We start from the raw sequence: 14,791 nt of genomic DNA on the forward strand, positions 1-14,791 counted from the left end.
ATCGGATAAGGAAAATACTGAGCAGGTGAAGAAATCTACAAGCTCCGCTGTGGGAGCATTTTGCCAGAAAGTGCAAATTGAAATGGGGGGGAGAACCCCCCCCCAAGCGATTTACGTACTTGTCCAATATCTGGCAGTTTCTGTGGATCTTTTTTTCCCTTTCAGAATTTGTAGGAAATTAAATATATGGGTTAAAATGCACCATGTCAAAGACTGTCAAAACAAACTGCGTCCAAAGACTAATATGCATGCGTTAGAATTTAGCACGCAGTAATCAGTTAGCGCACCTTAGAAAAAGAGGGCCTTAGATTAGAACTATCAAGCCACAAATAACAATGGTGGAAGTTACTATATATGTATTTTTTTTTATATATATATATTTTTTTTTGATAGCCATTTTTTACAGTAATAACAAATTACAGGAATATCAATTTAAGCAAAAAGAATGTAGAACAATGGTAAAACACAAAGGAAAATTCAATTCTTAAATCATTTTATAGTCCACATTAATGTAGCTGTCTAGTTCCTAAGAGGACAAGGAAAACATTCAAAAGAAAAACTTGGTTGGACAGGCAATAAACTTTTAAATCACTTTTTCTTCAAACACCACATTAGTTCCTAAATCTTTCTCTAATACAGGTTTGTCTTTCAGAAATAACTCTAATTGAGAAGGGCCCTCAAATATGTACCTATTATTCCCATAGGATATTAAACAGGAGGGGGGGTACTATATTTATGATATATCTAGAATTTACATAAAAGTGGAAATGGCTGGATCAATAACTGGTTGAGTGGAAGGTGACAGAGTGCAGGGGTCAATGGAGATGGCTCTGAGGAAAGGGAGGTTACCAGTGGTGTGCCTCAAGGTTCTGTTCTTGGGCCTGTTCCTTTTAATATTTCTATAAATGATATTGCTGAAGGGTTGTAGGATAAAATTCACCGTTTTGCAGAAGATACTAAAATCTGCAATAGAGTAGACGCGCTGGATGGTGTGGATAACATGAGGAAAGACCTGGCAAAGCTTGAAGAATGGTCTGAAATTTGGCTGCTAAAATTTAATGCTAAGAAATGCAAGGTCTTGCATTTGGGCTGCAAAAACCCAAGGGAACAGTACAGATTAGGAGGTGAAGAACTTATGTGCATGACGGAAGAGCGGGACTTGGGTGTGATTGTATGTGATGAACTTAAGGTAGCCAAACAGGTTGAAAAGGTGACGGCAAAGGCTAGAAGGATGCTAGGATGCATAGGAAGAGGCATGGCCAGTAGGAAAAAGGAGGTATTGATGCCCCTGTATAAGACTCTGGTGAGACCTTATTTTTTATTTATTCTTCCTATATCATTCTCCCAAGGGAGCTCAGCACAGTTAACATGAATTTATTCAGGTACTCAAGCATTTTCCCAGTGGGCTCACAATCTATCTAATGTACCTGGAACAATGGAGAGATTAAGTGACTTTCCCAAGGTTACAAGGAACATCGTGGGTTTGAAACCACAATCTCAGAGTACTGAAGCTGTAGCTTTAACCACTGCGCCACACTCTCCCCATACATTTAGAATATTGTGTACAATTCTGGAGGCCACACCTTCAAAAAGATATAAAAAGGATGGAGTCGGTCCAGAAGAAGGCTACTAAAATGGTGCAGGGTCTTCTTCATAAGGCAAATGGGGACTGACTTAGCGATCACAATCTGTATATTTTGGAGGAAAGGTGGGAAAGGGGAGCTATGATAGAGAAATTTAAATACCTACGTAATGTAAATCATGAGTCGAGTCTCTTTCATTTGAAAGGAAGCTTTGGAGTGAGAGGGCATAGGATGAAGTTAAGAGGTGATAGGCTCCGGAGTAATCTAAGGAAATACTTTTTTACAGAAAGGGTGGTAGATGCATAGAACAGTCTCCCAGAAGAATTCAAAAGGACCTGGGATAGGCACGTGGGATCTCTCGGAGAGAGAAAGAGATAATGGATACTGCGGATGGGCCTTTTGGCCTTCCTCTGCCATCATGTTTCTATGTCACCCTGTATAAGCCAAAGTTTGGCTTGTATGTATGGGAGATTGGGCAGGATTTGCAATTATCATATATTTGAAAACTAAACCAGTAAAGTTTTCCATGCCTAAGCATGGGGTCAGTAGATGTATGTACTTCCTATTGGTCATTGAGAATCTATGGTAGACACGAGTAAAATCATGATTTGATGCTGTATTATTGGCCCTGACGCAGCGGAAAGAGTTTAAATTCCGCGAAACGCTGGCCTGCGTCGGCATAGATACGGCAGAGAGATTATCACTGAGAAGTAACAGCTACTTAAGAAATGAGTTCTAAGATAAGTAAAACTATCAATTTTCTCAAAGAAGAGAAGTGCATTTCAAATTGTGTTTAAATGTTGCTGAAGAGTAACTATTCCAAAAATAATGAAAGTAAATATAATAACGTGGCTAGCATTTTAAATATAAGTCAAGATAGAAGTTAAAGAAGAAAAAATAATAAAAGCATTAGAGCCACACTCATGAAAGTATTGTATATAAAATTAAAAATAAATTCAGGTTTTTGGGACCTATAACTGGAGCTTGGAGCATCTTAAAACTACGCAGAACATCCCGATCTATGACAAGACTGTGCGTAGGCTCCTTTTCTGAGGCCTTTCCTGAATTAAAATAAAATAAAAGAGATAAAAAGTCTTTAAAACAGTGATTGTAGGGATATGCACTGACCTCATTAAGCGAGTTTAATATTTTGTTGTTATATCTTGTATACTAAATCACTTGGGTTTAGTTGTTTGTCATTTTAAAAGGGAACATATGGAAATACCATTGGGGTTAATTTTCATGAATATTCCTTCCACATTAGAGAGTTGCATGGGGACAGAAATCCCACCCATCCCCGCCAGGATCCTCTCCGTCCCCATCCGTCCCTGCCAGGATCCTCTCCGTCCCCACCCGTCCCCACCAGGATCCTCTCCATCCCCACCCGTCCCCATCAGGATCCTCTCCGTCCCCACCCATCCCCGCAAGGAATTACCTCCATCCCCGCCCGTCCCCATAAAAAGCAGCAATTACTTCTGACAGGATCATCAATTCCACAGTTTCTTTTGTGTTTGCGCTGCTATTTTCCTTGTGGAATCTCTTTGGTGGAACCCTTTTTTGTTTTCTGTTCAGGTAATTAACTTATAAATCCCCCTCTTTTACTAAGGCTGACGTGTCCATTATATTATATGGACGAACCCTGCTTCCAAAGCCTTCCATCCCCGTGGGAGTCCCTTGGGCCAGAGGGGGGTCCCTGTGGGAGTCCCATGGGTTAGGGGGGATTCCCGCAGGAACCCCACGGATCCCGCAGGATTCCCGCGATCCCCGTTCCCGTGCAGACCTCTATTCCACACCAGCTCAGTGGCCTAACATAACATAACATCATACAAGCAAATAGCAATCGTGGTTACGGAAGTAAATCAATGGAGTCTGGCTGACCTACGGCGCCTTTCGGAAAGAAATTAAAACTGTACTATTTGACAGATTTATCTCATAAACAGAAGTCACACTACACTTAAAATTTCCTTCTGTCTATTTCTTGTGTAATATGTTGTACTTTCACTATACAGAGCCAAAGTGGAATTGTCCCAATCAGAATGGTGTACACCAAAAATGTGCAGCAAGGTCACAGCGATTTGAATTGCTTCACGTCTTTCCGAAGCAGTGTTTAGAGAGATTGTGCATCTTTATACCCTGTATGGTTCTTTAAAAACACTCGAAGACTCATAAGACTCCTGAGGCAGGCCGAGTAGGCCGAAACATGTGCATGGCGGGTTATTGAGTCATTGGATGAATTTTGGATGAATAAAGGCATTTGAATTTATCAGATGAGTTGAAAGACACTTTTTTGGTGTGCACCATTCTGACTGGGACAATTCCACTTTGGTTCTGTGCTTTTGAGTTTGTGGTTTTGTTTCCCCTGTTTTATTTTTGTACTTTCGCTATATGCATTTTGTAATTCACTGATTGTCCAGCTCTCTTCACTATGAACCGCCTAGAAGTCATCCGACTATGGCGGTATAGAAGAATAAAGTTGTTATTATTATTAATCGCGTAACCATAAGTTGTATGCGGTTTACAAAAGATTTTTTTTAAAAATTAAGAACAATTTAAGGATGACTAGAGAGAAATTATTTGATCAAGTATTTTGAAAAGAGCTAGGTTTTCAGTTGAGTTCTGAAATGTTTGTAAGAATGGGCTTCAAGCAATAATAATCGAAATTCTTTATCATGTGAAGCCGTTTGGAATGCTAGAATTTGGTCGTGAAATTTCTTACTTTTACAGCCCTGCATGGACGGAAAGGTAAACAGGGCATGAGGTTTCCTACTGTATTTATAAGATGCTAAAGAAAATCTGTCAACCACATAAGACAGAGCAACCTAACTTGAACAAAACACAAGCCTCCATTGGCTACCAATGCAGCTCACAATAAAATGGAGTTACATGATCGTACTTTTTAAGACCATAGATCATTCTAACCGCTATATTTTGGATCAGTATTACAGGTCACTATGGATAATCTTGCTAGAGTGTCTCAAAACCTGCAGATTATGACATCATTTTTAACACGAAATGCTTTCTCCCATTATGCTCTTTCTTTTTTCAGTGGGTATTAGTCAACTGATCTAAAAAGTGACTAAGCATAGTAAGGGGGTTTGTCCGCCCTGGGCGGCATGTTGGGGGGGCACCAGCACCCCTCCTCCTCTCTGCCCCCCCTCCCCGCCTCTTCCCATTCCTCCCCTTCCCCCTATACCTAGTTGAAGCTGTTGTTTGCAGCGGTCAAGAAAAGGCTCTTCGCGACCCCCGTCTGCTCTCCCGTTGACGTCACTTCTGGATGTCACGCATAGGAAGTGATGTCAGAGGGAAGGCCGAAGGGGTCACGAGGAGCACGTTGCCACAAGCAACAACTTCAACTAGAGGTAGAAGGGACGGAGACACGGGGCAGGCAGGATCGGGGAAGGAGTGGGGGCGGGGGAGGGGCACCTCTCACCCTCGCTAAGCCTCTGGATAGGATAAATACATATAGGGCTGGTTTCACTTCTCATCCGGGGCCACTATGATCTGGGTACATGAAATACAACCAATTTTGGCCTATTGTATGGGAAAACCTAAACATACATCCAGGGCAGGATTAACCAATAGGCCAAGTAGGCACGTGCCTAGGGCCCGAAATGGTCAGGGGGGCCCGATGAAGGAGGGCATCAACATTGTTTTTTCCAAACAGCGATGGGCCCCTCCAGCATCGATCGGCCACTTGGGCCCCCCTCCCATCGACGGAAAGTAAGACAAGCAAGCAATGCAGGTAAGAAAGGCAACGGGAATAATTCATCGAGGGCCCCTAGGCACACAAGTACACTGGGCCTCCTGCCCCGCCTCACCCCACCATGTGCCCAGGCGGAAACAGGAAGCTGCGTCAGAGGGAAGCTTTGGGCAAGCAGCACTGCTTGCAAAATTACAGATCCTGCCCTGCATACATCGAATCCTTCAAAAAACCTCAGTAAATTGTAGCTGTTTTCAGTGTGGGAAGATTACAATAGATAGGGAATCTGAGTTCAGATGGGTATCGGAGGGGCGTAAGCCCTTTGCACTCTCCTGATATCGGCATGCCCTGTGCTAAGCTTTAGGAAACAGACCTGCTTCTTTTAGCTAAATACTTTTTGCCATTTTTACTAAGCATTTTTTTTTTTTTGTGAGGTGGTGGGGGGAAGGGGACAAAAACTGGAGTTCAGCCTGTCTTTCCTGGAGCCTAGGACAAAATCAACAGCCAAATGCATACCATTCAAATTCTCTTTTTGATACAAAAGAATGCAAACGTCCAAGCATTTGGCTTGGCACCAAATCCACAAAACAACGACAAACAGCTTTCTTTTTACCCAAATCCACGAACTTCTAGTTTGCTACTGAGAGAAGCCAGGGGACGGGGGCTGCTAACACCCTCCCAGAGTTAAAAGAAACTCCCAAACGTGTAATTTAAACAAACCAAATCCCCTTCAGCGCTTGGCAGAGGGATTTGATCCTAGACTCACCGGTCCTTAAGTGTCTTGGCTCTTTGCTACTCCTTGCAGAAAGCTGGCCTTGCTTTTGGCTTCATCTTGACGGGGAGGCGGTGGGAGATGCTCAGGGAAGAAGATTTTGTGATGGCTGAGTGTGGGCAGGCTCCACTCCAGGAATCCCCCCCCCACCCTTTTCCAGGCTGAGTGATGCACTAGGCAGGCTCTGAGTGGAAAGAGGTGCTCACTTCCTTCCAGATGTTGGAACACTGTAAATAATTGTTAGGAGCCAGACTGTTGCATTCACAGAAGCTGAGAGGGGGGAGGATGGAGAACAGAGGAGGGTTACTAAAATGGTCATAAGACATATAGGGACAGACTTAAAGATCTCAATATGTAGACTTTGGAACTGGAACCAAACAGCAGTGATTAAAAAAAATACAAGGTTTCAGATTGAGGGAAAGGAGTAGGGGAGGGGAATGGCCTTCATTCCACGCCCACCCTCTCACCTTTCTTAAATCTGAGCTGTCTCAACTTCTCCTCCTTGGCCCAGTGCTGCCCCTCATTCTTTCAACTCCCCCTCCCTGTTCTCAGTTCCTCGTCCTTTCCCGATAGGGGGGAGCTCGCTAAGGATGCCTCTTCTTTGGTACCCCTTGGATTGCTCCTGCCACCAGCTTCTTCCCTTTGGTTCTTGTGCCGACAAAGCTAGTGCAATCATTTCCTTATCATGGACTTCTTTAGCTTCTTCCATAAGATTAAAAAATGATTATGAGGGGGGAAGGGCTGAAGAGTTCTCAGCCCAACCAAGAAGAGAATGATGTGGATATGGTTCAATCAATGGTGTGAAACAATGTCAAAACATAGAATTTTATTTCTGCAAATTGGCACTTAACGAAATAAGATAACATTCTTTTAAGAACATAAGTGACAAAAAACACTCAGAATTTAGGAAGTTGGATGGTTGGGCTGAGAACCTCCTATGTAATAAATGTGAGCCAATTCTAGGACAATCAAGCAATTGTGACATCACTTATGAGGTTGGCTCTTATTGGTGGAATGAGGCATTATGACATCACAATTTCAGCTCTGGAATGTTGCTGCAGGGGGTGGTGAAAATTTCTCAGCCCAACCAAGAAGAGAATGAGGTGGATATGGTTCAATCAATGATCGGAAACAATGTCAAAACATAGAATTTTGTTTCTGCAAATTGGCTCTTAATGAAATAAGATAACACTTTTCAGCTACAGTGGCAAAATAATGCTTAGAATTTAAGAAGTTGGTTGGGCTGAGAACTTTTCAGCACCCCCCACCCCTCCTATCTGGGTATTAGAAATAAGCTAAAAACCTTTTTACTTCATCAATTGTTCAAGTGTGGACCAGTTCTGTTAAGAAGCACTCATGGTTAGTCAATTCTTAATTGATTGTAATTTGCATCCTAGTTGTACTAACTAGTATATGGCGGAAGTGGTTTGATTAGTTTTTGCAAGTAATGATTTAATTGTGTGGTTAAGTTCATTATTTTTCCTAGAAACGTTCGTGTTTCTTTTCTAATCCTCATCAGACCATATTGGCACATTGTGGAATAGAAATCGATATTTGTGTTTGTATAAACTGATGTAGACAGGTTCTGGGTCCGGCCCAGCATTAGCACGGATACCATGGGATAACTTGCAAGGTCTAAATATGAGAGATATTCTTAAAAGCTATTAATACAGAACCAAATCTTTTCCAGAGAAGGAAAAATGGTAAAACTACAGGGCATAAATTGAGGTTGTGGGGTGGTAGACTTAAGAGTAATGTTAGCAGTAGCAAGGGGGATGGGCAGTCTACCTCGGGAGCCCCAGCACTCCTCCTCTTCCCACTCCTTCCCTCGCCACACACGCAGCCCACTTCCCTTCCCTCCCCCAGTAACTTTAGTTGTTCACCGACGCGAGCAATAACTTTAACCTGCTCCTTGTGACTGTGTCGTCTCTCCTGCTGATGTCACTTCTGGGGCATAGTATGTGATGTCAGCAGGAGAGATGACGGGGTCGCAAGGAGCACATTCGCAGCGGTGAACAACTAGAGGTACAAAGGAAGGGGGTGCTTGCGGCAGGGGGGATCGGGGAAGGAGCGGGTGGGGGAGGGGCGCCTTTCACCCTCGCTACGCCACTGAATGCTGGGAGATTTTTTTTTTTCACAGAGATGGTGGTGGATGCCTGGAACGCCCTCCCGAGAGAGGTGGCGGAGAGCAAGGGTGGGATGAACCCAGAGGATCTCTAATCAGAAAACGAAGGGTATAATTTGAAGAACCAGAGCCGGAACTGGGCAGACTTGCGCAGTCTGTCTCCCGTATATGGTTGTTCAGTTTAGCATGAAGCCGTCTGCACAATGAGTTGCGGCGGCAAAAAGGGCGAACAGAATGCCAGGAATGATAAAGAAGGGGATCACGAACAGATCGGCAAAGGTTATCATGCTGCTGTAGCGGGCCATGGTGCACCCTCACCTGGAGTACTGCATCCAGCACTGGTCACCGTACATGAAGAAGGACACAGTACTACTCAAAAAGGTCCAGAGAAGAGCGACTAAAATGGTTAAGGGGCTGGAGGAGTTGCCGTACAGTGAGAGATTAGAGAAACTGGGCCTCCTCTCCCTTGAAAAGAGGAGACTGAGAGGGGATATGATCGAAACATTCAAGATAATGAAGGGGATAGACTTAGTAGATAAGGACAGGTTGTTCACCCTCTCCAAGGTAGGGAGAACGAGAGGGCACTCTCTAAAGTTAAAACGGAACAGATTCCGTACAAACGTAAGGAAGTTCTTCTTCACCCAGAGAGTGGTAGAAAACTGGAACGCTCTTCCGGAGTCTGTTGTAGGGTAAACCACCCTCCAGGGTTTCAAGACTAAGCTGGATAAGTTCCTGCTAAACCGGAATGTACGCAGGTGAGGCTGGACTCATTTAGAGCACTGGTCTTTGACCTGGGGGCCGCCGCGTGAGCGGACTGCCGGGGAGGATGGACCACTGGTCTGACCCAGCAGCAGCAATTCTTATGTTCTTATGGAGAGGGCTTCGAAGGGAACTCCAGTCATTTAGGATGGTTTAGATAGGCTGGAGTGAGCTTTGATGGTAACTCCGGCCCAGAAATAGCAAAGAAAAAAGACAATTTAATTTAATCATGAATTTATAATGTGTGTACTTATTGGGCAGACCGAATGGACCATCCAGGTCTTTATCTGCTGTCATTTATTATGTTACTTTGTTAACTTTGCCCATTTTTGAAAGTAAAATGTCCAGGTGTCTTCCATGACCCTCACCCAAGAACAGCTTTTTGTAATGTCAAAAATACGTGCACACTTTAAGGAAATTCAGTATCTTTTTGTAAACGTTGAGCTGATCTTCCCAGGCTGCATTACAGGTTGGTCAGAAATCTTGGGACTGCCCCAAATTGCCAGCCTGGAATTGGAGAACTTAGCATCCCTGCAAGTTACCCAGTTGAAGGACGGAGATTGTTTGGCCACTCCTGGTTTTGAATTTACAACCCAAAGCAGTGTTCTAGTTGTTGTCCCAGAGTTTACCTGTTGAAAGCAGAGCTTCAATTCCCATAATGCACTGGGAATGGATTTGTCATACATCCAGGCCTTAAATCTCTACCCTGGGCAGCTTTGCTAATTTATATGGGTAAAGGCTATGAAAATTACCCCCATAATGATCACATCCTGGTTCCTTGATGGGGTTACCAGATATCCGGATTTCCCCGGACGGCTTTTCAAAACCCGACACTTTGTCTGGGTTTTGAAAAGCTTGGAATGGGGTGGGGATGGGTGGAACTGGACAGGCCTGGGGGGTGGGTCTAAGGGGTCCAGATTTTCCAAATGGAAAATGGAAAATCTGGTAACCTTATTCCTTGACCTTCTCACCACTGGCATTTAGAATCACACAGGAATTATTAACCCCTTCCTACTTGCTCCTTGGGCTAAAATTCAGAGATGTCAAGTCACCCAGTTCCAGGCTGGAGCTGGTGGGAGAGTTCTGGATTATGTTGCATCATGGGACTGGCAGAACTGATTTCAATGAGCAGGATCAGGCTCTACAAATCCCACTTACTTTGGGATTGGTCAAAATGGTTTCCAGGCGGGAACTGGGTAATTCGAACAATAAAAAAATATTTTGATAGTACATCTTTTCGGTTATTAGTACAATCTTCCATCCTGTCTGTTCTTGACTACTGTATTTGGGACCTCATAAAAAGCTCCTTAAAAGATTAAAAATCATTCAAAACCCAACAGTTCGTTTGATATTTGGTCTGAAAAAAAATACGACCAGGTTATTCCATTTTATCAACAGTTACACTGGTTGCCATTTGAGGCAAGAATATTGTTTAAGTTTGGTTGTATTTGTTTCAAAGCTTTATTTGGTCTGGCTCCAACTTACCTGTCCTCACGTTTGGAACAATATAAACCGAACAAGGTCACTCGAAGAAATCATTTGTTTGCTTATCCAACTATAAAATCTTGTTGGTATAAGAGATCTCTTGATCAATCATTTGCATTTCAGGCAGGCAAAATGAATTCCTGGTTGTGCACCATTATTTCTCAGGCTTATTCTTATTCGTCTTTTAGGAAGTCGCTGAAAACTGATTTGTTTGGAAAATTTGTAAATTGATAATGTAGGTCACAATTTTGACTTTTCCTGAATGTACTTTCATGTTAATTGTATTTTTCACTGATTGTACAGTGCTCTTTGATGTGAACCGCCTAGAACCACCGATCCACGGACCAGTGCCGGTCCACAGAAATTTCCTGCTGGTCCACAGGGCCAGCACGTGCATCAGGCCCAAAACAGTGTTCTTCAACCACCGGTCCACGATGCGATCGATGCGGCGTTATCTTCGAGCCAGCTCCCTCTTCCTCACTGATTCAGTGCAGAAAGCCACAGGCAGAGGCTCCTACGGGCGTCCTGCGCCTGAACCGGAAGCCTTCTCTCTGATGTTGCAACATCACAGGGAAGGCTTCCAGATGAGGCACGGGACGTGCAAGGTGCAATTAGTACTATTATGGGGGCGGGGTCTGGGGTGGACATCGGGTAGAGATGGGCGGGGTCTGCCCCATGACTTAGCCCAGTGTTCTTCAATCGCCGGTCCACGGACCGATGCCGGTCCACAGAATAATTTTTATATTTCTGCCGGTCCATAGGTGTAAAAAGGTTGAAAACCACTGCTCTAGAACTATGTGGTGTGGCGATATATAAGAATATAGTTATTATTAATTTAGCAGCTCTGAGAAGTAAACGGGGGGTGGGGGCTGGGGGGGGGGAAGAGGCTGTATTAGCCACTACAGTAAGTGGAAAAGGATGTTGAGGTGTGATTGTTTCACTTGCTTATGATTCTAAACGCTGGAGATAGGCTAACTGTCCTCTCCTTGGCCCTTCACATGGTTTGAAAGAAGCTAGGATTATGTTTTGAGAGGGGGGAGGGGGGATCCGATGGGGCCCAGTCTCCTTTTCGACTGCAACTGCTGAAAGAAGGATCTGTTTAGAATTAGGAGCTCCAGCAACAGGAAATGGGTTGGATTGGAACCATGATGTAATACCCCTTCCACCCCCCTGCACTCGTCCTCTTAGCCAATGAAAGGGCTCCCTGTGTTCCAAGGCTGGGGTGGGGAGGACGCAGCACAGCTCAGGAGGTTAAACCTAAGGCCTTTCCCTTCCTTTCTGCTAAATCAAATCCAGCAGTAAATTCCTGCTGGCAAGGCTGCTGGATTTAAACCTCAGCTTCCCCACAGGATTGCTTCTCCAGCTAGACACTGAAATTCTTTTCTCATTTTTTTTTTTTTTTTAAATATATGAGCTTTGCTTTAAATGCAAATTTAACCATTGATGAGAAGATTGTGTACCAGTGTATCGCAAACTGTAGTTTGCCGCAGCAGATTCCAGGTGTGTCCCGACGAGACGCTGGTAAGGAGGAGAGGCACTGGCTGACTGCATATAGGACATAACTCTTGTGGTGAGAGGCACGTCCTGTAGGCAGTCAGCCTCCTCGCCGGCATGTCATCGGGGCCCACCTGGAATCTGCTATGGGCCGAAGGGCTGTCGGGTAAGATTTGCCTCTTTGCGGATACCAAACACTGCAATAGAGTAGACACACTGGACGGGGTGAATGACATGAAGAAAGACCCGAAGAATGGTCTGAAATTTGGCTGCTAAAATTTAATGCTACGAAATGCAAGGTCATGCATTTGGGCTGCAAAAACCCGAAGGAACAGTACAGTTTAGGGGTGAAGAACTTATGTGTACGACAGAAGAGCGGGGCTTGGGTGGGATTGTATGTGATGATCTTAAGGTGGCCAAACAGGTTGAAAAGGTGACGGCAAAAGCTAGAAGGATGCTAGGCTGCATAGGGAAAGGCATTTCCAGTAGGAAAAAGGAGGTACTGATGCCCCTGTATAAGACTCTGGTGAAACCTCATTTAGAATATTATGTACAGTTCTGGAGGCTGCACCTTAAAAAGATATAAAAAGGATGGAGTCGGTCCAGAGGAAGGCTACTATAATGGTATGTGGTCTTCATCATAAGGCATATGGGGACAGACTTAAAGATCTCAATCTGTAGACTTTGGAGGAAAGGCGAGAGAGGGGAGATATGATAGAGACGTTTAAATACCTACGTGGTGTAAATGCACATGAGTCGAGTCTCTTTCATTTGAAAGGAAGCTCTGAAATGAGAGGGCATTGGATGAAGTTAAGAGGTGAAAGGCTCAGGAGTAATCTGAGGAAATACTTTTTTATGAAAAGAGTGGTAGATGCTTCCAATAAAGATAAAGATGTGTGGTAAAGACAAAGACTACTGTGTCTGAGTTCAAGAAGACATGGGACAGGCACGTGGGATCTCATAGGGAGAGGACGAGATAGTGGATGTTGCGGATGGACCATTTGGCCTTTATCTACCGTCATGTTTCTGTGTTTAAGTAGGCCCCTTTGGCTAGACCCTAACTCTTGCCAGGACAGATACTACCCCAATGTCTTAATGATGTCATTGAGGTCCAACTCCCTCATCCAGTTGATAAATTTATAAATTTTTGTTCTAGCTGTTATAGGAAGTGGCCCAGCCTCCCACACATCACCCAACCCGAGCAGCAAAGTTTGTAACACTCAAAGGCTGTAATTTCTTCCAGCACAACAACAATTAAGTTTTTCTGTAACCAAAGAGTTCATAATCGACTTAAACGCTCTGTTTATTCAACAGCAGCTTCCAGCGTCTCACAAAACACAGCTGAAGAGAAGCCTCCAGGCCCAAACTCCATCCACAAACACATACAAGACCTTTTCTTAAGCAAGAGGCCAATATCTACATTTTCTTTCATTTTAAATCAGGGGTGTCTAACCTTTTGGCTTCCCTGGGCCGCATTGGCTAGAAAAAATGTTTCTGGGGCCGCGAAAACGCTGCAGCAAGACAGAGGAGGGAGCTGGCAGGATGGTAAACACCCGGGGGCAGCATAGGAAAACACTGCATCACCCTCGACCAGGGCCGCACAAAATACTTCACGGGGCCGCAGGTTGGACACCCCTGTTTTAAATTCAAACATTTTATTGAGAAAATGTTTTTGAATGACAGAGAACAAAAAACATAACTAATAAATAAGAGAACTGAGTGTGAGAAAACCATGAATGAAATGGCAATAAAGTACTTTAAAGGACAGTGGTTGCTTATTTGGGTTGAGAGTTAGGCAAAAGTCCATAAAGTCAATGTCAATTGGAATTATGTTGAGTTAAAAATGTTTCGAAGGGTTTCCACATTTGTGTCTTTTCAAGATGTCTGTTGTGTTTCTTCCCAGCAGCTTTTAATTTGAGTTTATGGAATTGGCAAGTTGTATGTCATCCAAAACTTATGGTAAGATTAGTCGAAACTCGTAAAATGGTTTGGAAACATCTTCATTTTCTATGCTTCCTTCTCAAAGATTTTTTTTTTTGGGGGGGTTCACCTTTTAGAACCACCATATTTATCAAGAGCCAGCTGAAGATGTTAATAAATGTCTAATAAATCTTTGCAAACATAGCTTCGCTTTCTTTTGCCACTTGGAATAGTCATACTCTGTCAGGCCTTCAGTCCCAGTAGATCAGAACTCTGTACTCATCTGAGGGTTTATTTAGTAATCACAGATGATAAATCTGTTTCTTTTTTAAGAAGGCAATAAACAGACTGTGTGTTTATAAAGCTGAGGGAAAATACTACCTCTCCTCAATACTCTTTGGTTTCTACTGCTGGAAGCACACCAAACAGTGCTTGGTCTGGCTTCTGGTATTGTGAATTCAGAACTTTAACCCTTCAGCGCCCTGCAGGGAGGAAAAAGACTTTAGGATTCGAGAATGACACGGGGACAAATTTGTCCCTGTGGGATCTCAATATCTTCGTCCCTTCCCCACGAGTTCTGTCCCTGTTTCATTCCTGAAAGCTCTGCCTTAACTGCACAAGCCTCAAACACTTATGATTTTAAACTGTTTGAATCTTGTGCAGATGAGGACGGAGCTTGTAGGAATGGAGCAGGGACTGAGCTCGTGGGGACGAGACGGAACGGGGATAGAGAGATCCCGCAGGGATGTGTCATTCTCTATTTAGGATTACATCCCCCAGGTCTTCTGTGGCTTATGCTAGTGGAGGTGAAAATGGAAGAATGATTTGTGAAAGATGAACATATAGCAATATGGGTGGTCCCAAAATCTTCTGTACACTGCTTAAGCAAAGTCGTATGCTGCTTTGGTAAAGAATACACACTCACCAGCATGTAATGTTAAATAATATCTTCT

At 43.7% G+C, this 14,791-nt stretch overlaps 1 protein-coding gene across 2 annotated transcripts in view; it reads right to left on the minus strand.

Moving 5' to 3' along the window:
- The window catches only part of EVA1B (eva-1 homolog B), a 39,724-nt gene extending 33,438 nt beyond the window's left edge, over positions 1-6,286 (minus strand). For both annotated transcript variants that reach the window (XM_033953841.1, XM_033953842.1), the window contains exon 1: positions 6,050-6,286. The gene's annotated coding sequence lies outside the window, so the exon portion shown is untranslated. The remainder of the gene's footprint in view (positions 1-6,049) is intronic.
- Between the last annotated feature and the right edge of the window lie 8,505 nt (positions 6,287-14,791).

Source organism: Geotrypetes seraphini, chromosome 8, assembly GCF_902459505.1.
Source record: "Geotrypetes seraphini chromosome 8, aGeoSer1.1, whole genome shotgun sequence".
In the NCBI taxonomy this organism is placed as follows: Eukaryota; Metazoa; Chordata; class Amphibia; order Gymnophiona; family Dermophiidae; genus Geotrypetes; species Geotrypetes seraphini.